A 23,364-nucleotide genomic window follows, 5' to 3' on the forward strand; every position below is an offset into this window, starting at 1 on the left:
AAAAGTGACCTCAGAGAGCCAGATTTACACGTTTCCCCGGAAATCGAACATACGTTTTTACTCTTCTGGGAATTAAGTCTCGAGAAGTTTTATAAGTACCAAGTTTCTCTAAGAAAGAAATAGAAATTCCTTCGTCAGAGTGTAATTTCAGTAAGGAGAGTGCTCCATGTCATTCTGTCTGAAAATATAATTTAATATCTCAAAAGTGGCCTTCCGTCGTTTGTTACTTGTTTAAAAAATTATTTTTAATATTTAATATCCTGATATTTTTGCAGGTAGAAAGAGATGCAAAATAATTTTGCATTTTTTATCTTAGCAAGTAAAATCGTTATTTTTCTTAGTTTTTCGTTTTTATTCTTTTTTCGATTCATAATATTCCTTTTTATACTTATACTGTCTTAATACTATTTATGAGATTTATTTTCTGTCCCCAAGTATCAGTTGAATTTTTAGTGCTCGTCATAGATTTTAACCTTTCGCTACCAAAGGGTCAAGTTGTTTTGTAGTCGACGAAGGGGGTACATTATGTATCCCATGCATTTTTATAGATTAAATATTAACATAATGCAATAATTTTAAATCATGAATGTGTTGCTTGTGTTGAGTCCATTTCAAAAGGTAAAAGAAATAATAAATTAGACTTATTCACAATCAATTTAATTTAACTAATCAGACGACCGGTTTCGCTTTCTACAATATGCAAAGCATCTTCAGGTCACGATACAAAGTTTAATTAAATGCTGAAAATAATAAACCCATATTAGGGTGTTGTCTAATAAAGATAAAATAAAGATAGATGATATAAATTATATAAATTACAGTAATTATGATGCCAATATTACATGTCTGTGGTTTTTCAAAATGAATAAGATGTTTAAGCAGACAAGGTAAGACCCACAAATTGGTAAAATAGTCTATTAAACTGTAATGAATTAATAAATAAACAAATAAATAAAACATTACTTACATGCCGGTACTCTATTAATTGATGGTTGAAAGAACATGGTTCAAACTATCTTGTATTATTGATTGGAGAACTCAAATCAACTATTGTAATTGTTTAACAGTAAACAGGGAAGTTCTTGAGGAGACAGATTTTATCCAATGAAGTAGAGATAGGTGAAATGTAATTGTTTGTTTGATGAAAGTAATGTTCTATACCATTAAGTTCTTTAAAGTTATTTATATTTATTCTGGAGATATATTTATGAAATGTGTGTTATTTATTAAGATTTTTATTTTTGGTTTGGAAGGTGACAGTTGTAAGACAATGAATAAGAATAGATGTACAAATTGTGTGGGTGTGCAATTAGATTAGCTTGTAATTATCAAATTTCTTTGATATAGTTATCTTGTAATATGTGGCAAATGGATGTAAAGTTCACTATATAAAGTTAAAAATTAAAATTGAGACACTTTAAAACACACAGAAAACACACAAAAAACACTTAAAAACGGGGGGACGAAACAGACATTAAATTTAAAAAAGGGGGAGGATTTGGAAGAACTACATCTCTTACTTTGAGACAATGAGTTTTTTATGTTATATATATATATATATATATATATATATATATATATATATATATATATATATATATATATACATATATATATATCAGATTTTAGAGGTAAACTTGACAAATGTAGGTTAAAGTGTGACAGTTCTTCTTCTATTTTAAATGCTGTAAGTTAAGCTGTAAGTTATCTAGTTTTATAAAATAAGCTGATATTAATAAATGTATAAAAATTTTTTTAATTTTAATTTTAGATATCAAAGTTATTTGATGTGTTAATATTGGCATACTTTAACAAACTTTAAATAATTAAATATCAATGTTTCAGCTTATTTCATAAAACTAGATAACTTACAGCTTAACTTACAGCATTTAAAATAGAAGAAGAACTGTCACACTTTAACCTACATTTGTCAAGTTTACCTCTAAAATCTGATATATATATATAACATAAAAAACTCATTGTCTCAAAGTAAGAGATGAAGTTCTTCCAAATCCTCCCCCTTTTTTAAATTTAATGTCTGTTTCGTCCCCCCGTTTTTAAGTGTTTTTTGTGTGTTTTCTGTGTGTTTTAAAGTGTCTCAATTTTAATTTTTAACTTTATATAGTGAACTTTACATCCATTTGCCACATATTACAAGATAACTCTATCAAAGAAATTTGATAATTACAAGCTAATCTAATTGCACACCCACACAATTTGTACATCTATTCTTATTCATTGTCTTACAACTGTCACCTTCCAAAACAAAAATAAAAATCTCAATAAATAACACACATTTCATAAATATATCTCCAGAATAAATATAAATAACTTTAAAGAACTTAATGGTATAGAACATTACTTTCATCAAACAAACAATTACATTTCACCTATCTCTACTTCATTGGATAAAATCTGTCTCCTCAAGAACTTCCCTGTTTACTGTTAAACAATTACAATAGTTGACTTGAGTACTCCAATCAACGATACAAGATAGTTTGAACCATGTTCTTTCAACCATCAATTAATAGAGTACCGGCATGTAAGTAATGTTTTATTTATTTGTTTATTTATTAATCCATTACAGTTTAATATACTATTTTACCAATTTGTGGGTCTTACCTTGTCTGCTTAAACATCTTATTCATTTTGAAAAACCACAGACATGTAATATTGGCATAATTACTTTAATTTATATAATTTATATCATCTATCTTTATTTTATCTTTATTAGACAACACCCTAATATGGGTTTATTATTTTCAGCATTTAATTAAGCTTTGTATCGTGACCTGAAGATGCTTTGCATATTGTAGAAAGCGAAACCGGTCGTCTGATTAGTTAAATTAAATTGATTGTGAGTAAGTCTAATTTATTATTTCTTTTACCTTTTGCAATAATTTTAGTTAAAACCAAGTATTTTTTATTGAATATAAGTAACAATAAAAAAATATATGGTTTCTTGAAAAAATAAATTATCGTTTTTTTGATTAGCTTTACATTTTGTACATATTATTGTTTGAATTGTTGTGGTTGTTTGATGTTCAGCACAAACAAAGAATTTACAAGAATTGCACATTTTTCTGCTTTTGCGGTCCTTCTTGCGTGGGCAAAGTAAACATCGCCCTGAGGATTTCAAGATGGTTGCATCGTTTTCGCGATTCTCTCTTGGTGGCGGTGGGCATAATTCGTACATCGCGTTTATAATTCGCTTATGGAATTTTTGTGGACTTTGTAGTCGCCTATCGACATGGGGCTTTATAAGTTCTTGACCCAGGTTTAGTAAAAATTCTCTGCGTCTGTGAAAAGCTTCATACGCACGAATGGAATTCTTTGTCGTCCACAGTACGTATGCATTCAGACCTGCAATGTCTAGAAGATTTTGAAACAAAACAAATGGCCATCTCTTAGAGGCTCTTTTACAAGAATATTTATTTACCATCTTATCCATAGTATCTACGGCACCTTTTGTAGAATTGTAATGCAAGATTATGTCTGGCTTATAGTCCGTCTCTTCTCCGCTAATTTTATCGTCGTTATGTTCTGTACTCAATAAAATTACTGCCTTATTCTTTTTAGGAACGTAAGACGCCAGTGTTATTTTCTCAGTGAAGGCAAAAACTGAGGACTTTTCTTGTCTAGAAATATTGGGTAGTAGGGCTAGAGGGATATCCTGCTTGTTTTTTCGAAGTGTTCCACATAATGTTATTTGTCGATCTAGGAGTTGTTTTGCCAAGGGAACACTGGTAAAGAAATTATCAGTAGTGATGCCATAACCAGTTTTTAGAAATGAGACCAAATCAAGTACTACTCTTTTGGCCCTGGTCTTTTTCTGGTTTGTTACCATCTTTTCCAGTATAAATCTGAAGGTTAGCCACATAGGTGATTGTTGCATCAACTAGAGCCCATATTTTGATGCCATACTTAGCTGGTTTTGATTTAATGTAGACTCTAAATGGACACTTACCTCTAAAACTTACAAGTTGTTCATCAACAGTTAGATGAGAGTGGCACTTAAAACTATCTTTACAGTGTTCTAAAAACTTTGTAAACACTTCCCTAAAAGCTGCTAGTTTGTCAGAACTTCTACGTTCTTCTCTAGTGTTCAAATCATCGAATCGCATAAGTGAAATTAAATCTAGAAATCGGTCGCGTGACATGGCAGCCGGAAAAATTGATCGACTGTACAAAGGGTTTCGACACCACAAAAAGTGCACTGGTTCCCTATTGGCTTTTAGTGCACCCGCAGTAATCAAGTGTCCCAAGTGGCCCTATTATGATATCGTGGCCACCTTCTTTATATAATTCCGCTGGGAGATTATCTATTCCGGGTGATTTGTTTCTGGCTAGTTTGTTTACAGCGTCTTTAACTTCCAGGATCATTGGTGGATCCTCCTCCCTCTCATCTGCTCCGCTTACCTCACAGCTTTCGTCTTCCGGGTTTTCTTCTTCTTCCTCTATATTAAGTATCTGGTTAAAATATTCCGTCCATCGGTTTAGTACGTCTGTTCTTTTTATTAAGAGATCGCCATTTAAACTTCTACATTGATTTGTGTTTGCCTTAAATTCTTTTCTGTTGATGTTAACTTTCTTATAGAATGTTCTGAATTATTTCTCTCTGTTGAGGTTTTCTATATATTGAAGTTCCTTTTTTAAGTGGTTTCGTTTCTTCATTCTGTGTATTTTCTTTTCTTCTCTTCTCTTTGTCTGGTAATTCTCTATACTTGTTCTAGTTCGGCGGCGGGTAAGCATTTTTGCATAGGCTTCATTTTTTTTTTCTGTGTTGCGTCTTTGCATTCATCGTCAAACCAGTGATTTTTTCGGGTACAAGTTTCTGTTCCTATTTCATCTTGTGCTGCTGACTCAATATCTTCCCTTATCCTGTTCCAGAATGAGTCTATATCTCTCTGGTCTTCTTCGCCTAGACTTTGATTCCTTAACCTATTGGTAACATTTTCCCAGTACTGTTTTGCAACAGTTGCATCTCTCAGCTTCTGTACATTCCATTTCTTTCTATTTATTTCTTTTTCTTTGTTGGAGTTTGAAATTCTAGCCCTTAGTGTTGAGATCAAACAATGGTCTGAGTCTATGTTTGCGCCTCTATAACTTCTGCAGTTTATTATGTCCGTTCCGTGTCTTGAATCTATTAAGATGTGATCAATCTGACTAGTTGTTCTTAAATCAGGGGAGGTCCAGGTTACCTTGTGTATATTTTTGTGTTCAAAATAGGTGCTAGCGACGGTCATGTTCAGTGCTGCTGCTAAGTTTATCAGTCGTAATCCATTATCGCTACTGACGTTGTGTAGGCTATGCCTTCCTACAGTCGGCATAAAAACATGCTCTCGTCCTATTCTTGCATTCATGTCACCTAGCACTATTTTAATGTCTTTTAATGTTTAATTTCTGGGGCATCTTCTGTAGGCTTGTTCTAGGTCTTCGAAAAACTGTTCTTTAATGTCTTCTAGTTTGTCGTCGGTCGGGGCATGTGCATTAATTAAACTGTAATTAAAGAATTTAACTTTTAAGCGTAAATAGCACATTCTTTGACTGTAGGCTTTAAAATCAATAACTAGGCCTTTTGTTCTTTGGTTTACTATAAATCCCACTCCATCTAGGTGTTGGTTTTCATTGCAGCTGTAATATATGGAGTGGGTTCTTTTATCAAGAATGCCTGTTCCCGTTCATCGCATTTCCTGCAGTGCCAAAACATCTACTCTGTACATGTTCACTATGTCTAGTAGAGATGCGAGTGCTCCAGCTTGGTACAGGGTTCGGGTGTTCCATGTTCCTAATCTTAATTCCATTTTTCGTTTGCAGTGTCGTCGTCGTAAGTTCCGTCCGGCTAATAGTCCTTGAGGTTCCGTAACATATGATTTTTACAGGAAGAGGTTGTTAGCCTCTAGCCTAACCCCCAACCTGGAGGGCCAGGGACTCTGTTGGGTTGCCATGCCAGTCTGTTTTGGTTTACGGGTGGTATTTTATTGCCCACCTACCCGCCAGTCCAAGGACTGGTTAGGGCGTTCCCCTATCCACCACCTGGGGATGCTTCCGATGGGCGACAGACAACATCCACACGGACGTGGAATGTGGAATCTACTGCCCCCAAAACTGGTTTATCAGAATCATTACTGTCGCTCTCAGATGGCTAAAATATAATACACTCAAGATAGAAATATCATACATAAAACAAAAATAAAAATTACCTGCAGAATTTTAGGCTCATATTCCGCTACTTCTAAATTATCATCTAATTCTGAATCATCCGATAAACTATCTCTTTCAGAAAGATAATCATCATCACTTTCCTATAACCGCTGCACTGCAGTTTCACGATCCTGTTCTTTCCGAAGGTCTAACTTTATTTTTTTCGACATATCGGTAAATCGTGTAATCATAAATGGATAAACTAAAACGGTATGTTAGCACTAAGTCATCCACAGAACTGATATGCTTTTACACATCCCAATGAAGAAGTAACTAGAACAGTTAAACAAAATTCCAACATTTTTAAAAATTATTCATGAAAAATCGAATTTGGGGCACAATCTGTACCCCCCTCCGGTAGCGGAAAGTTAAAAGAGTTGTTTGACCTGATCAAACTTTCGCGTCGTGCGACCATAAAGATCGTTTATCTACAACTTACACCTAAGTTTTATTAGAAAATATGTAGACTTTTAATAAAACCTGCTATACGTTTAAAAACTAATTTATTTGCTGATTAGTCTCTAAACCGGATTGTCTCAGTTATTTAGAGAAAGCAATTATTATCTTTAAGGCGATATGTTTTCAGGCTCGTTTTGGCTACAATTTTACTGAAGAGTTTAATTTAATTTTACTGTCAGAGTTTACTGGAAAACTTTTGGAAATTGAATATTTGATTCTTAACAGTACTTTAGAATTCCTTCATAGTAATGTTTTTGTGTGTGGTCTATTATTAAAGTAGTTTATACATTTAACGTTAAAGGTATTGTTACCAAGGTTTACTTGAACCTGACACAATAGAAGTTAAGTGAGATACATTCTTCGGTAAATTAGGGGTAACTCGCCGGCTTTACTTAGTAAGCTTTCAATGGAAGTTGTCCAGAATGTTCCAAGAGCAATTCTAATGCCATGATTATAAATAATTTCAAAGCTTTTTAGTGTTGTTGTTGAGGCTGACGCGTATGCAATTGCCCGGTAATATATTTTAGACCTTATTAATATTCTATATACTCTCAGTAGGATTGTTTGATCTAATCCCCAATTTCTATTAGCCAGTTTTTTCAATAAGTTTAGTCATTTATGGCATTCGGATACAGTTTGTGTTTTATATGCTGCTGTCATAACAGTTTTTGACCAAACCACATATTCAGAAATTTTGTGAATGGTTTAAATACCAAAATTATACAAATATATTGTTGGTAGATTTGTGGAGATGTGGAGAGGTTTTTTGGTAAAGTCTGCCGAAGTTTTTAATAAAATTGCCAAAAAAAAATACTGCGAAAACTGTACTGACTGACCATTCTTCTAATTGGTTTAGCGTTAATTGCAATGTATCTATCATTGATTTATTGTTTTTACTTTTGATGTACACAACCAGATTGTCTGCGCCTAGTCGAGTTTTTAGGAGTTTATTGTTGCTAGTAGAAAGAACAAACGACTAAGTACTGAACCTTGTGAAGTTCTATTTTCTTCAGCATGTTTCTCAGAGTAAGAATTATGTAACTTACATTTGAAATGACCCTTTTCTGATACTTTTAAATTTTCAAGTGATAAGGCATTAGAGTCTTCTTCTTCTTCTTCTTCGGCTTTTCTCATTATGAGTTCGCCGTTTTCGTCCTCCACAGCACTCTATTCTCCCAGTCACCTTCTCTGAGGTCTCTATCTATCATAGCATTTCCGACGTATGTTTTCCATCTTGTAGCAGGTCTTCCTCTCCGTCTTCTTCCCGGTGGGTCCCAGTTTAATATTCTTTTCGGCCACCTGTGCTCTGGCATTCTTTTTACATGCCCGTACCACTGCAGGGCTCTGTTTCCAACTTTTTTGTAATTGAGCATTTTACTTCCATTCTGTTCCATATTTCCTCCATTCTTATTCTATCCGCTCTTGTGATTTGTAGACATCTTCTTATAAAGTCCAGTTCAAGTGTTCTTATTTTATTTCGTATTGTTGTTGTTATTGGCCATACTTCCGCTCCATATAGGGTAATATTCATCACTATGCTTTGAAAGATCCTCTTTTTGTTTTCTTTGGTTAGAGTGTTGTTCCATATCACTTCATGAAGTGCTCTTGTGGCTTGTTTTCCCCCGTGCTATTTTCATTTCTATATCTTTCATACAAGTACCATCTCGGCTAATCATTGACCCTAAATACTTAAAAGCCTTACAACTCTTAATAGTCTCTTCTTCTAAACTTAAGTTCAAATCTGCAACCTCGGGTCCAATACATAAGTATTCGGTCTTGCACGTATTTATCTCGAGTCCCCAAGTTCATACTCTTCCTTTAATTTCCTTATCATATATTCCATATCCTCCCTGTCTTGTGCAAAAATGACTTGATCATCTGCGAAAAGTAGTGAATGTAATATAGTCTCTTGTACTGGTATGCCCATTTTCCGCATTTTCTATACCATATTTTCAAAGCTTGATCTATATATATGTTGAAAAGTGTAGGTGAGAGACCACTTCCCTGTTTGAGGCCTTTTGTTGCTGTGATTGTTTTTGTTATTTCATTACCTAACTTTATTTGCACTTGTGTTTCTTTATACAGTCTTTGTGTTATATTCACCCATTTCTCTCTAACGCGCATTCTTCTATGCATTCTTCTATTCCCGTTTTTGTTATATGGAATGGAGGCGTGGACAATGACCGCAACATTGATGAAAAAAGTAGAGGCCTTCGAAATGTGGGCTTACCGACGTATATTACGTATATCCTGGACTGAGCACGTGACCAACGAAGAGGTACTACGCCGGATAGGTAAAGAGAGAGAGGTAGAAATAAGTATAAAGAAAAGAAAGTTGGAATACTTGGGTCACGTTATGAGACATAATAAATATAGAGTACTATAACTGATCGTTCAAGGGAAAATAGACAGCAGAAGGGGTCCAGGGAGGAGAAGACATTCGTGGCTCCAAAACTTGCGGCAATGGTTCGGATTGTCATCTGCTGAACTATTCAGATCTGCCGTAAACAAAGTCAGAATAGCCATGTTGATTGCCAACGTTCGGAACGGACAAGGCACATGAAGAAGAAGCGCATTCTTCTCATTGCTTCCCATAGTTGTTTCCTGGGCACGCTATCGTATGCTTTCTCTAAGTCGATAAAGGTCATATGTGTTTCAATGTTTTTTTCTTTGTTCTTTTCAATCACCTGTCTCATAATGAATATATTATCTAAACATGATCTGGCTTTTCGGAATCCGGCTTGTTCTTCGCTGTAATGGTCCATGTGTTGTTCTAGTTTTTCTTTTATAACTGATGAAAAGATTCTTGCTATTGAAGGCATTACACTGATCCCTCTGTAGTTATTTCGTGACCTTTTGTCACCTTTTTTGAAAATGGAGGACATGTATGATAAATTCCACTCATCGGGAATCTTCTCTCCTGCTTCGATTTTATTGAACAACATTCGTATAAAGGATACTATCCTTGCGCCTCCATATTTCAGTAGTTCCATTTTTATGTTCCCTGGTCCTGGTGCTTTATTGTTTTTGGATTTCTTTAGTGCTTTATTTATATCTTCCTCTGTGATTTCTTGTGAAATAGTCTAGAGTACTTGGCGCCAAAAATATTTTTCTTTCTTAATCATGGACTCTGTTTGTTTCATGTAAGCGCAATTTTTTATTTTTTATTTTTGATATTTTGTTTCATTTTATGACGTTTGCAATATGTGTTTCCACTCGTGATCCCTTCCATCCAAATATTTTATATTTTTTAAAAGCCCGAGTTTCATATAAACAACATGGTTTACAATACGCCTTTTAAAGTATTAAGGAATATAATAACCACGTAAGTTCAAGTTTCACATCAGACTTTAAAACATTATAGTAATATTTTATATAAAAAATGTATTATCACTTATCACTGTTGTTTCAAGAAAAGACCCTTAAGTTTACAATGTCCGTTTTCGATCACGAACCGTTTCACTTGATTATTTACAATATTTTTTTTAATTATACTGATCATTAATATATGGTAGATGCAATATTGTTCACACTAAAATATGATCTCACTTGTCTGGCTAAATAGGTAAGTGCTAAATCCACACCAAAAAAATATGATTTACGATGATATTTAGTGGTTTTGTTCTGTTTTTTTTTTTGTATACACTGGCGACGGGTGCTACATGTGCCATAATGTTACGTTTAGTTCTGTCCAATCCTTCACTTTTAGAGCACTGTTCACTTATTTTCTCTATAGTAAACTTATCTTTCGAAAAATACTGACAAATTTTATGTAATTTTTAATTTTTTCCTTCAGATAATTTTTTCCTTCGTTTTTCAGCCCCACTCAGATATTTACCAGAACTAGACATATGTTCATATCTAACATTCATAATCAACTTACCTGTGCCTTTATTTAGAGGTTCATTAAAAATTAAATTACGAAAAATCAAAGACACAAATGACCCATTTTCACAATAATCGAACGAATAATGTGTATTATAGTCCTCTGTACTTAAAAAATATACATCTGGGATTCCCCTAACACCATGCGTCTCTAAACCGTCAGCGAATTATTTCACGAAATAGTTAATCGCACAAACAATATATTATCTATACTCAGACCATGCAGTGGCGTGGCAATATTAAACGAATTAAATTATTTGAATTCGCACTAATTGCAAAATTATTACTCACCTAAATAATAAATGTAGTTTGATTGTATACAGATTGTTTTATAGATGCCAAACTTTTTGTTTGTTATAATATCATCTTTAATAATTAATATTCTATAAAGTTTGGTAAAAGGTAATGTCTAATTCAGTATCAGTAACCTTAAATCCGTAATTTAAAAGTCATTATTAATGACTCCTTAACGACTCGTTAAGGACATACAAAGAACTGATAAGAATTATTTCTGAGAATTTCTAGTCACTGGATTTCAAACCAGTTTTTTGACCGTAATTTTGTCTTATTATGTCGAGTCTCAACAAGAAAGGTGCTACCACGCGTATTAAAACTATTTTGTAGAATGGAGATGGTTAAGTGTAGTACAAGTAAACAAATCAGATTAACACCAAAATCCAAAGGAATTGTTTACAATGTATTTAAATATATGCAAATACTATTTCCTGAAGATAATCGAACCAGTATTAAACAAGGTGTGAGTGAAGCTACTGGAGTATCTTTACGTACAGTAGAAAGGATCATTCAACAAGCGAGTATGTTAACAAATGCAGAGTCAAATAATACACTAAAATTTCCAGCTACATCACTTGCTAAAAGGAAAGCAACCGTGACAGACTTGAGGGAGTATGATAAACAGTTCATTAGAAATACCATTCATCGTTTTCATGAGACTGAACGTTGTCGTGTATCATTGAAGCTTTTGCAAAAAAGGCTTGAAGAGGTGTACGAGTGGACTGGAAGTGTGAGCTCTTTACAGAATTGTGAAAGATTTAGGATTTAAATGGAAGAAAACGAAAGATAATCGACGTTTATTAATTGAATGGAATGATATTTGTGCTCTACGCAGTAAATATTTGGACAAAATTAAATATTATAGAAGCGGAGGTAAGTCAATTTTATGTGTCGATGAAACCTATGCCCATGCAGGACATACTACGCCAAGTAGCTCGACAGATTACGGTAGCAAAAGATTGTTCAAAAACATTTCAAAAGGAAGTAGGTTTGTTATTCTACATGGTGGTGGGGAGATGGGTTTTATACAGAATGCCCTTTTGATTTTTAAGTCAGGAGCTAAGACAGGAAATTATCATGACGATATAAATTCAGAAAATAGTAAAAAAGGGATGAAAGAACAGTAAATCTCCAATTTGCCTGTTAGATCTATTTTTGTTACTGATAATGCGTCATATCATAATGTAAAAATTAATAAAGCACCCACCAGTAGTTCTAAAAAAGTGGATATGATATCTTGGTTGACAGAAAAAAATTTACCATTTGTAACGTCAATGTTAAAACCGCAATTGTATGAAATCATCAAACGACACAAACAAGATCATATTCAATATAAATTTGACAAAGTGCTGCAAGAATGTGGACATGTTTCTTTAAAACTACCGCCATATAATCCAGACTTGAATCCTATAGAAATGGTTTGGGTGCAAATAAAAAATAAAGTTGTAAAACAAAACGTTTATTTTAAGTTAGAAGACGTAGAAGTGTTGGTGGAATACGAATTTGCTAGAGTAACTGTAGACAACTGGAAGAAAGTGTCTGAATATGTTGTCAAGGTTGAAGATAAGTACGAGTATTTGAAAAGTAAACGTCGCATAGATGTAATTACTGCACCATTAAGGATTGATTTAAATGATTCTAGTGACGACGACAGTGCATCTGATTATGAAAGTGAATAATATAATTTAACATTACGATGTACCTATGTGACCTATGTGAATATAAGATTTCCAAAGTGTCCTGTATATATGTATTATTTTTTTACTTTATTACAATCATTTCGTATATTCTTCTATTTAACTTTGTGACTTTTAAGTGAGTAATAATATAAATAATAAAGGTTTTAAAGTTAAAACAATCTTTGTAATTAATATTTATTAGTACTGTAATCTGTAATACGTATCTATGGTTTCACATACAGACAATATAATGTATGTTATGTATTATAATAGTATGTATTAAAATTTAGTACAATATTGCCAAAAATATAATCTAATATCATTGTTTAATAAATTGTGTGTATCTATCTTTAACGATTTGATTTATATCATAAGTATTTTTTGGAACTCCACTGCTTTGTTTGGTAAAGCTTTACTGTTCCTAAAAATGTCCCCTACTACAGTTGAAACATACTCTATTTAACAACCGTTAAACGAAAAAATGTATCTAAATCCTAATTATTTATTTGAATTTGTATATGGTTTTGGTTGTGCCTAACTTTAGTTGATTTTAAGAACTTACATAAAATGTATACTTTTAAACCAAAATTTTACTAAGAATCTTAGGTCACTTCTGAGCTTGCAGCTTCTTGGGCTGGGGGTCCGTGGCATTTTCCTAGTTCTCTCACACTATAGTTACGCCACTGCCAATTCCGTGTGTAAGATTAAATAAAACACACGTATAAACTTAAAGACATTTAAAGATCTTTGTACTACAGCCGAATTGTAACAGATCAAAAATATCTTAAACGTTTTGATAAAGACAGTTGAACTTATATAAAAGTAAAGTAAATTAACTAGATTTAAACAAACCACTCACATTTTGTAACAAATTAAATATATATATATATATATATATATATATATATATATATATATATATATATATATATATATATATATATATATATATATATATATATATATATGTATATATAATTTTTTATCACGAACAAATTATGTCACCTTTATTTTAGCAACTAAGCTTTGTGAGGGTTCATATTCATATGTCAACATCCATTACTTAGATATAGTTTCCTATGGTAGAGCGTTATCGTTGAAACAAAGAACAACCTGGTAAACTATTTAATATTTGGTAAGATTGCATCATTGTATATCTTAATTATTTTGATATCCTAATCATTTTTATCTTCCCATTCACATATTATACTGATAGCCTTGGTCATTGTTGTGACCCCTTTTTGGAACAAATTGATCTTTATTGCCTTCGGATTCTGGAAGTGTCATCTCGAGTTCTCGAATTCAAGTAGTTTGTTTTCCTTCGCTTTCAAAGACTGATGAGGTAATTAACATTAGTGATTTAGTAGGGTTGGGAAAGGGTGTTGTGTTTCAGGGTTTCCTAAAATAAGTATTTTTACAATATACCTAAAACGCATTGTAGAGTTTTAGTCATTATTTAAAATGTTGAGTTAAGCAGCTTTTTAATTTTTAATATGCAACTAATATACTATTCATTTTTACTGTGTGTCAAGGGTATTGAATTAATGTTTAATGGGTTTTTAATGTTTAATGTACTATTTTTACGTTAATAATTTCCTATATTTTGCTGCTTTCACTTTATATAAAGCTATAAAATATTTTAATAATAATTGCAAAATCTTTTTATGTTTTTGTGTAATATCTATTTCACGTGAATCAGATATTATCTTTGCTAGGAAATGGTAAAAATACCTTAATGTTGAGTATATCTAGTAATAATATCACACCACATATCTGGGGTGTTTAGGAGAGAAATGATAACTCAAAATAGCGAAAATTTTTTTAAGTCCTGCATTGCATTTTGTTTTTGATCTATGTTTGTTTGATCTGACTATGGTATGTCCATTATGGCTAGAAAACGTGCTACGGCTTGGTATAATATCGATAAGTCCCTATTATTCAAATTTTGGTTGGTATGGTCCTGTTAAAATATTATATAATGTACCCGAAAACAAAACTAGAGAATAAAGTTTTGGTTCATATCTGATAATTGGTACTTATCATGTCTAGATCAAATAATATGCAAATTCTTTTATAAAACATTTTGGTCCATATGTGATAATTGGTACTTATTATGATTAGATTTAATTATATGCAAATTATTTTGGTAATTTTATGCTGTCCCACTTAACATTTTTGACTCAAATAAATATTATATTTAAGTAGCATTTTCTGTAAGTTTTTTTCATGTAAGTGGTAAATAACATAAATAAATCAAACTTCTCTTTTCATTGTTTCGTACTTATCATTCATCATGAGCATTTGGGCGTATTCACGAACGTGTCGATTGTATTGTGTTAGTGTTAGGTCTACCGATGGCTATTTAGTTAAACTACATTCATTTTATAAAATCCCAATTGTCAACAAACGCACGTGAAAGCCAAACAGGGTCGTACTGAGGTATATCATATGGTTTTAAAAAATATTTACTTTTGAAACTATTAGTTTAAGAATTTCTTGAAATTTAATCATTGTGAACAAAATTTAATGTTTCATTGAAGAAAAATGTGCAAAATAAAATATTCATTAACTGAGAGATACATAACAAAGTGAATATTTTGAATAAAGTAACATTGTTATAAATTTATCAAAGCATAAAAACATACCATTTAAATTACTCAAAGTCTGAGGAGCTACATGTGCTGCTGTCTTCGTCTGGATTTATTATTATGGGTTCGATATGGTTCTCTATTATATTGTCCAACTGCCACAGTTTGGACTCAACTTTTTGTTGAACGTGTTGCACATATTTCTGCCACGTAGTTGGACTAATATTATTTATTGCATCATAAAAAATATTTTTCATAACTGCAAATTTAACAGTAGTGTTTTTGCCTGCTACATAATTTTTTACTTCTGCCCAGATGAGCCCAATCGGATTAAGCTCACAATGGTATGGGGGCAGCATAACACTACTTTGTTTTGGCTTTTTGTCATCTCATCAATGATATATTTATTATATTGTCCCTTATGTTCCTTAACGATAGCCAGCAATTACACTTTTAATATGGAGTCCCCAAACCCTATATTTTTTTATTTCAACCATGCTTGGATGTCAGCATTTCTAGAACCAGTGGTTGGAATTTTTTCCAATTTTCTGGAATGATAAGACGCGTTGTTCAATACGATGATGGAGTTGTCTTCTAATCGGGGCAGTCCATTTTTGAACCAATTTTTGAAAGATTTCCCGCCCATCTCTTCATGGTAGTCCTCACTTTTTTTTATTCAAACACCCACAACCCTTCTGGAACAAACCCATCTTCACTGCCAATGTGACAGATTATTAGTCTTTTTTCTTTTCCTAATAATTTTTTTATTTTAAAGTTTACTTCTTTTGTTTTAGTTTTTTATTTAGTTAGTATTAAAAAATAAAAATTTGAAGGGCTTTGAGCAATAGCGCATGGTTTAACAATATATCCAATCTAGTAATACCAAAAGATATCTCTGCAAATTTTGCAAAATTAAAATTTGCAATACCATCGGTTCGTAGTGATTTAAGGCTAGATTTCTTTCTTGCTGACATGGAAAATATTATCAATGATATCCCAAGTACATCACAAGATCTTATTAGGGCCAAAGCCACAAATATAGTAACAGACTTTGTGCATTATTCTAAAAATAACAAACCATCCTACCTAAATATTATGTATAATAAAACTAAATCCATCCAGAATTGCTTATTTTGGTGTCTGATAAAGGTAGTTGTACTGATTGCTCTCAACAAGGATGACTATATTAAAAAAGCTGATTTACTTCTGAATGACCCTCTAACATATTTACAACTATCTAAAGAAGATATGAGGAATATGAGGAATAACTTGGAAAAAAATCAAGATATTGTAAAAAAACTGACTATATACAATGCATCTTGTCCGAAACTTTACTGCTTACCAAAAATACATAAAGAAGGTATACCACTTACACCTATTGTAAGCTCTATAAATTCTGTAACTTATGACATCCAAATTTCTTGCTAACATTCTTAAAGATGCTTCTGACGAAGTTAACAACTATAATGCAAAGGATACATTTTCATTTGTTAATCATGTCAGAGAGTTGATTTTACCGAAAGATTTCATTAGATGTCATATCGTTATTTACTAATATACCAATAGATCTGGTCAGTAATATAATACAATCAAAATGAAATCTCATTCAAAATTATACTACAAATTCTAAGGATAGTTTTTTAATACTTCTGAATTATGTTTTTGAGAACACCTATTTTAGCTTTAATGATAAATTCTATCGACAAATATTTGGAACACCTATGGGTAGTCCACTCAGCCCCATAATAGCAACCATCATTTTGGACCATTTGCTGGATGTCATTATTCCACAATACAATTACCTTTCCCTTTACCCTTTATTAAAAAATTTGTAGACGATCTTATATGTTGTGTTCCTCCTTTACAAATTCAAAAAACCTTGAACATTTTTAATAACTTTAACAAACATATCCAATTTACTGTAGAGATTGAAAATGATTGTTCGATATCATTTCTGGACACCAAATTAATAAGAAATAACCAAAACAAAATATTGATAGATTGGTATCAAAAGCCAACACACTCTGGAAGATATTTAAACTTTTTTTTAAATCATCTTACTCATCAAAAGTGTAATACAGTGATTGCAATGAAGAATAGAAGAAGACATATTAGTGATGATAAATTCATAAACAGAAACTTACATTTGCTGTTAAACATCGTTGAATATAATGGATACCCAAAACATATCCTTAAAAAATTGATATTTAACTCAGACATGTTTTGACGGTCCCACTGATATTGGAGAGAAACAATCCAATATAAAAAACTACCATTAATAAAACAGTTAACATCTTCTGTGACTAGTTTATTTAAACAATTTACCAACATTAAAATTGTAAAATATAATTTATTAACAAACCGACAACCGTTTTCTAAAGTAAAAGACAAGACACCAACTGTAAATAAAACTAATGTTATCTATAAACTGCCTTGTTTGGATTGCCAGAGCTGTTATGTTGGCCAAACTTCTCAATGGCTAAAACAAAGGGTCACAGCACAAAAGTGACTGCACAAAAAAGAAGAATACATGTGCAGCAGTTGACCATTACTTAAAAACTGGGCATCAATTTGACTACTTAAATGTCAGGGTTCTACAGCAAGAGAATAGTAATTATTATTACTTATTACTTAAATAGAAATGTGTCATATTAATAGAGAAAAATATGCAGTAAATTACAAGGCAGGTACGGGACAGTTGAGCAATATCAACTGTAATATTCTAAGTATGTTAAAATAATTTTTCTGTTTACAATTATATTTTAAATCACCCTGCATTTTTAATGTGTAATTTTATTGTGTTTTGATTGTTTCATGGTTGTTTTGTTTGCTTTTTATATTTAATTACTGGTGACCTAGGTGCTTTTAACCAATATTGTTGGTACTGTTTTAAACATTATGTACAAGAACATTTTTAAATATTTTAAACTCTAAATTTGTAAGTAATTCATTGTTTATTTTCACCTTACATTTATGCAAATTTTAAAATTTTAACCATATTTTAGTTGTCTCCTGATGAAGCTGACAAAAAATCAGCAAAATATAGAGGAAAAAGAGTTTTTTTTTTTTTAAAAAGACCGCATATCCACCACTACAATAAATTGTTATTTAAGTTTTGGTCGATAATCCTACCAGTTTTGCTATATATAAATATATATATATATATATATATATATATATATATATATATATTGAGATGATTGTTGTTTAAAGAAAATAATTTATAAATTATATACTAGATAATATTAGATATAAAAAGTATTTGGTTATTTTAATAAGTTATATACTAGAGAATTTTATAAAAATTATTTATATGAGGGTATTCTTAAGAAATTAGCATATAATAAGTGTAAAAGGTTTTATTTTAATATTGTAAATATATTTAAGTGAGCCATGTGCATAGGCAACCAACTATACACTTAAATGACATTTTAAATAATTATTACGAATATAAAGTAGGGTTATATGTTGTTTAAAATGTGTAGTTTATTAAATTAGAGTGTTTAAGTTACTGATTTAAGTTTATATTCTGATCTGAAAAGCCTAAATGTCGATAAAATTCTCGATAGAATAGTAAAGAATTCTCTAGAATACAGAATTTAACCTTTGTTTACGGTAGAACGTTCTCGAATATGGTTATGTTTGTGAAATGGACATAACCAGAACATATACTTTTTCGAGAACAATCATATAGAACAATTCGAATATGATTTCTTGCCAGATGATTCTGGAACATATAAAAAGATATAAATACCCGGTGATTTGGATTCAAAAAGGGGTTACAGTTACTATGAGGCCAGTCAGTTAGTAAGAAAGTTAGTTAGAAGACAGACACATTTAGTTAGTGAAGTCAATTGTTCAGTAAGTTCAAGATAGTCAGTCAGAAGGTCCAGATGTTCAATATAATAAGTTCAATGAAGATTAAGAAACAGTATAAAGATAATATTATTGAAGATTAAAAATTATGTTATGTAAAAATGGTAATTGGATAATGGAAGGAAGTATTAATATATATATATATATATATATATATATATATATATATATATATATATATATATATATATATATATATATATATTCATATGATATGGGAGAAATAAAAATAGTGATAGAAAATAATTTGTAAATTATATACTAGATAATTTTAGATATAACAAGTATTTGGTTATTTTAAGAAGTTATATACTAGAGAATTTAATAAAAATATATTTATGTGAGGGCATTTTTAAGAAATTAGCATATAATAATTGTAAAAAGTTGTAGTTTAATGTTGTAAATATATTTAAGTGAGCCATGTGCATAGGCAACCAACTGTACATGTGAGTGATAGACAGATATACATACTCTCCAAGTGACATTTTAAATAATTAGGAATATAAAGTGGGGTTATAATAATAATGTTAGTTTAAAATGTTTAATTTATATATAGTTACTAATTTAAATGTTTATTCTGATCTGAAAAGCCTAAATGTAAACAAAATTATCAATAAAAAATGAACGAATTCTCCAGAATGCAGAATTTGACCATTGTTTACGGTCGAACATTCTCAAAATAATGGTTATGTCTGTAGAACGAACATATACTTTTTTCGAGAACATCCATATAGAAGTAATAGAACAAATGGAACATGATCTCTTACCAGATGATTCTAGAACATCCAAAAAGATATAAATACCCGGTGATTTGGATTAGAATCGATTAGTTATGAGTTACAGTTACTGTGAGTCCAGTTTATTATGAAAGTTAGTAGACACATTTAGTTAGTGAAGTAAGTTGTTCAGAATTTTCAAGAAGTCAGTCAGAAAAGTTTAGTAAGAAATATGAAAGTTAGTTGGAGTCAGTGAATCAGTTACAAATAGTCCAATTGTTTAATATAGTGAGTTAAATGAAGATTAAAAATTATGCATATATTTTAATGCACATTTATAATTATACACAAATAATTATTGAAGATTAAAAAGGTCTATTGGAAGAAATTAAAATTATATTTTGATTGGAGATTAGTATAAATCAACTTATAATAATTGGATATTGGTATATTGAAAAGAAGAATAAATATAAATGCTGTTTTGCTGGTTTGCTTGGTGGTGTATAAATGCTGGTGAAGAAAAATATATCTTAAATTGGTAGAAGCTGATAATTGGAAAAAGTAATTTCACAAAAACAAGGATAACCGAAGTACGAAGACATTCAGTGGTGATTAGAATATATATAGTGGAAAACAGTTCATTTAGGCATTCAGTGAAAGAAAGGTACAAAATTTTGTTAATATAATTTAGTTAGTGTCATAACAATTTTAATTTTGAAGATAGTTTGTTTAAATTTTACATTGTCTATAGAATTTAATTAGTTTTATAAGAATATCAATTTAAAGATAGTTTATTTTAAATTTACATTGGTTAGGTTAGATATATATGTGTGTTTCATAATAGTTATAATAAAGATAATTTAAAAAAGTACTTACAAACTAATTCTTTGAGAACCGCAATAAAAACCCTATATCATTAAAAAAAACACTCATTGCTCATCATTCAAACAAACAATACATCATAACAATATATATATATATATATATATATATATATATATATATATATATATATATATATATATATATATGTATTATTGTGATATTTAAAGTCTTGGTGCGCCAAACAATAATTAGCTAATTAATTTTTTTGATTAATTAAAATTATTTAAATGATATGATTATGACTCTATCACAATTTTTAATTCTTTTATCTCAGGGTTAAATTCGTGCTTCAATATCTATGCTATTACATGTGAAAGGTAAGGTCCAGAGAATACCGGAATAATAAAAAACACATATGATCTAACACTATATATTGAAATAAAAATAATGAAATAATTCACACTCAAAAGTTTTCAGTAAACAAATCTCATATAATGATTCTCAAACATTTTGTTCTACGTACGTGAACAATCAAAATTAATGGTACAAACAATATTAATTGAAATCTCAAATTTCCGAACTATTCTAACTCTCCTAATCAAAATATTTATATCCTTTCTAAATTAAGTGTAAAAATTGTGTTATCAATAAAAGAAAAAACTGCAGAAAACAAAATATCTCTCTCTGATGATGAGTGGTCCAAATCCTTGTTCCTTGTAGACTATATTATCTCCTCTCAACCGCTCCCTATGTAATCAGCAATCTTACACAGATTGTTGCAAGTATATCGTCCTTAATGATCTCCTTCAAAAGCACAAATCATTCAAATTATGATAGCCTTTCTCCTCTCGATAAACTGAATCTCTCGTTGGCCCGAGTGAAAAATGACTCTTGGAATATCTCTCTTGTACGATAAACTGAATCTCTCGTTGGCCTGAACAGTGACTCTTGAAATATAAGTAGAGAAATATGACTTACAATATTTTGCTGCTTCAGCTTCTGTCAGATACACTAACTCCACAAAAACTCACTAACATTCAACACTACTGCTTGCTAGGAACCGCCAGAGAACAATCACTGTTCCTCTTACAGATTTGGAAAACCAACTGATTCTCTTTTCTTTCTCCTCAATCTCGCTAAACTTTTTCCTACATACTTATCCCACCTTTTTCAATCTCCGCCAATCAAAACTCGTCACAATTCCCCCATTTTTTCATTTCGATAACAAACAAATTTTTACCTATAATTATAAAATTTCCTAAAACTTATTTACAAATAATATTTTCTATAATTCTTAAAAACTAACAAAAACCTCTATCTAAAATCTCTTCTATTTGTCCCTAATCACTGCATTAATGTATTTTGGAAAACCCCGTTCAATTGTCTTTTTGTTTTCACTTAAAATTATGCGGGTCACTCAAGTATAACAAAGAAATAATTTATGCAAAGCTTACTTTTTGTTTGGTACAGGTAATTCAAGAAATTAATAACTCTCCTTCTTCGAAATGTTTGTTGGATATTATCCTACTTATCTGAATTATTTTGATGTTATTGAATTTTGAAATATTTTTAAACAAACCAATATTTTTCTCGATTTTACATATCATAACAATATATATATATATATATATATATATATATATATATATATATATATATATATATATATAATTTGCAAGTTATATACATTATATGTACTATACGTCTCCCGTCGTTTGGTTTGATGTGTGATATGCTAGTATTAGGCTAGTTGTTATTTCTGTAATTAGTCAAAGGTCCTTTTCAGGTCAATACAATAAATTTATCTTATTTTTACCTTATGCTTTATATATAAAGCAATTATGCTTATTATCATCCATAGTCTCACGTGATATGTCATGTGTCGCTATACGTTCATTAATAACGAAGACGATGTGTAGTGTCCTTTTGGTAATCTCTTTGTTTGTTGTTTCTATCTAAATATATTCGTTATATCCTACCCTTTTACTTGCTATATCGCATGTTAAGTTTCGATCAGTTGTTTATTTTCTACTCAGCCTGAGGCTTTCTGGCTCAGTCAATAAATCAAAATTTGTCTTATGGTAAATCCGTTTTTAGTACTCTTCGACATCTCGTATATAACATACGTTGTTTAGTAATGAAGAACACTGTATAGTGCCCTGTTTGTAGTGGTCTTGTTACATAGTTTGTTCTATCCTAGTATATTTGTAATATACTTCCCTTTCATTTAACGTATCACACGCTTCAATCGGACCAACACCAAAGGAGATACGGTGTAATGCCGTTTTCTGTCCCAACATATTCGCTACCCTCTCTTCTTTTAAAAAACGTCGTTTTATTTTAATTCCAGAAAATTCAGCTTGAAAAGCACTGATTGTTCAATTTTTTTACATGCGAAAAATCATGCCATTTTTTCGCTGTATTATTAACTATCCTTCTACCACAATTATACAATCATTACCTTAGTCCAACCCTTGATAACCCTTCCTATTCCAGTTCAACCTCCCCTCCTTTAGAAATACAGACAGTTTTAAAATAGCAAGAAGAAAGATTCTGGCTTGATTGTTGACTGTCGCTAGGGACAGTCGTTGGCTCTTTCGTCTGCTGAGTCTCACTAGGCAGCCGTATAATCTCTCTAGCCTGTTACCTATCGCCTGGTACAGACTTACCGCGCTTTTTCTCCACTCTAATTATCTCTCTCGCTTATAGTTACGCGAAAAATACCGCAAATACTATTTTAAATCGTGTACAGATGCAAATATGCTATATCTCGTGATCTCAGTGTTAGCGAAACACGTGTTCAGAAACCGGTACCCGGACAGATCCCCCGTATAAAGA

Source organism: Diabrotica undecimpunctata, chromosome 5 (genome assembly GCF_040954645.1).
Source record: "Diabrotica undecimpunctata isolate CICGRU chromosome 5, icDiaUnde3, whole genome shotgun sequence".
NCBI classification, from domain to species: Eukaryota; Metazoa; Arthropoda; class Insecta; order Coleoptera; family Chrysomelidae; genus Diabrotica; species Diabrotica undecimpunctata.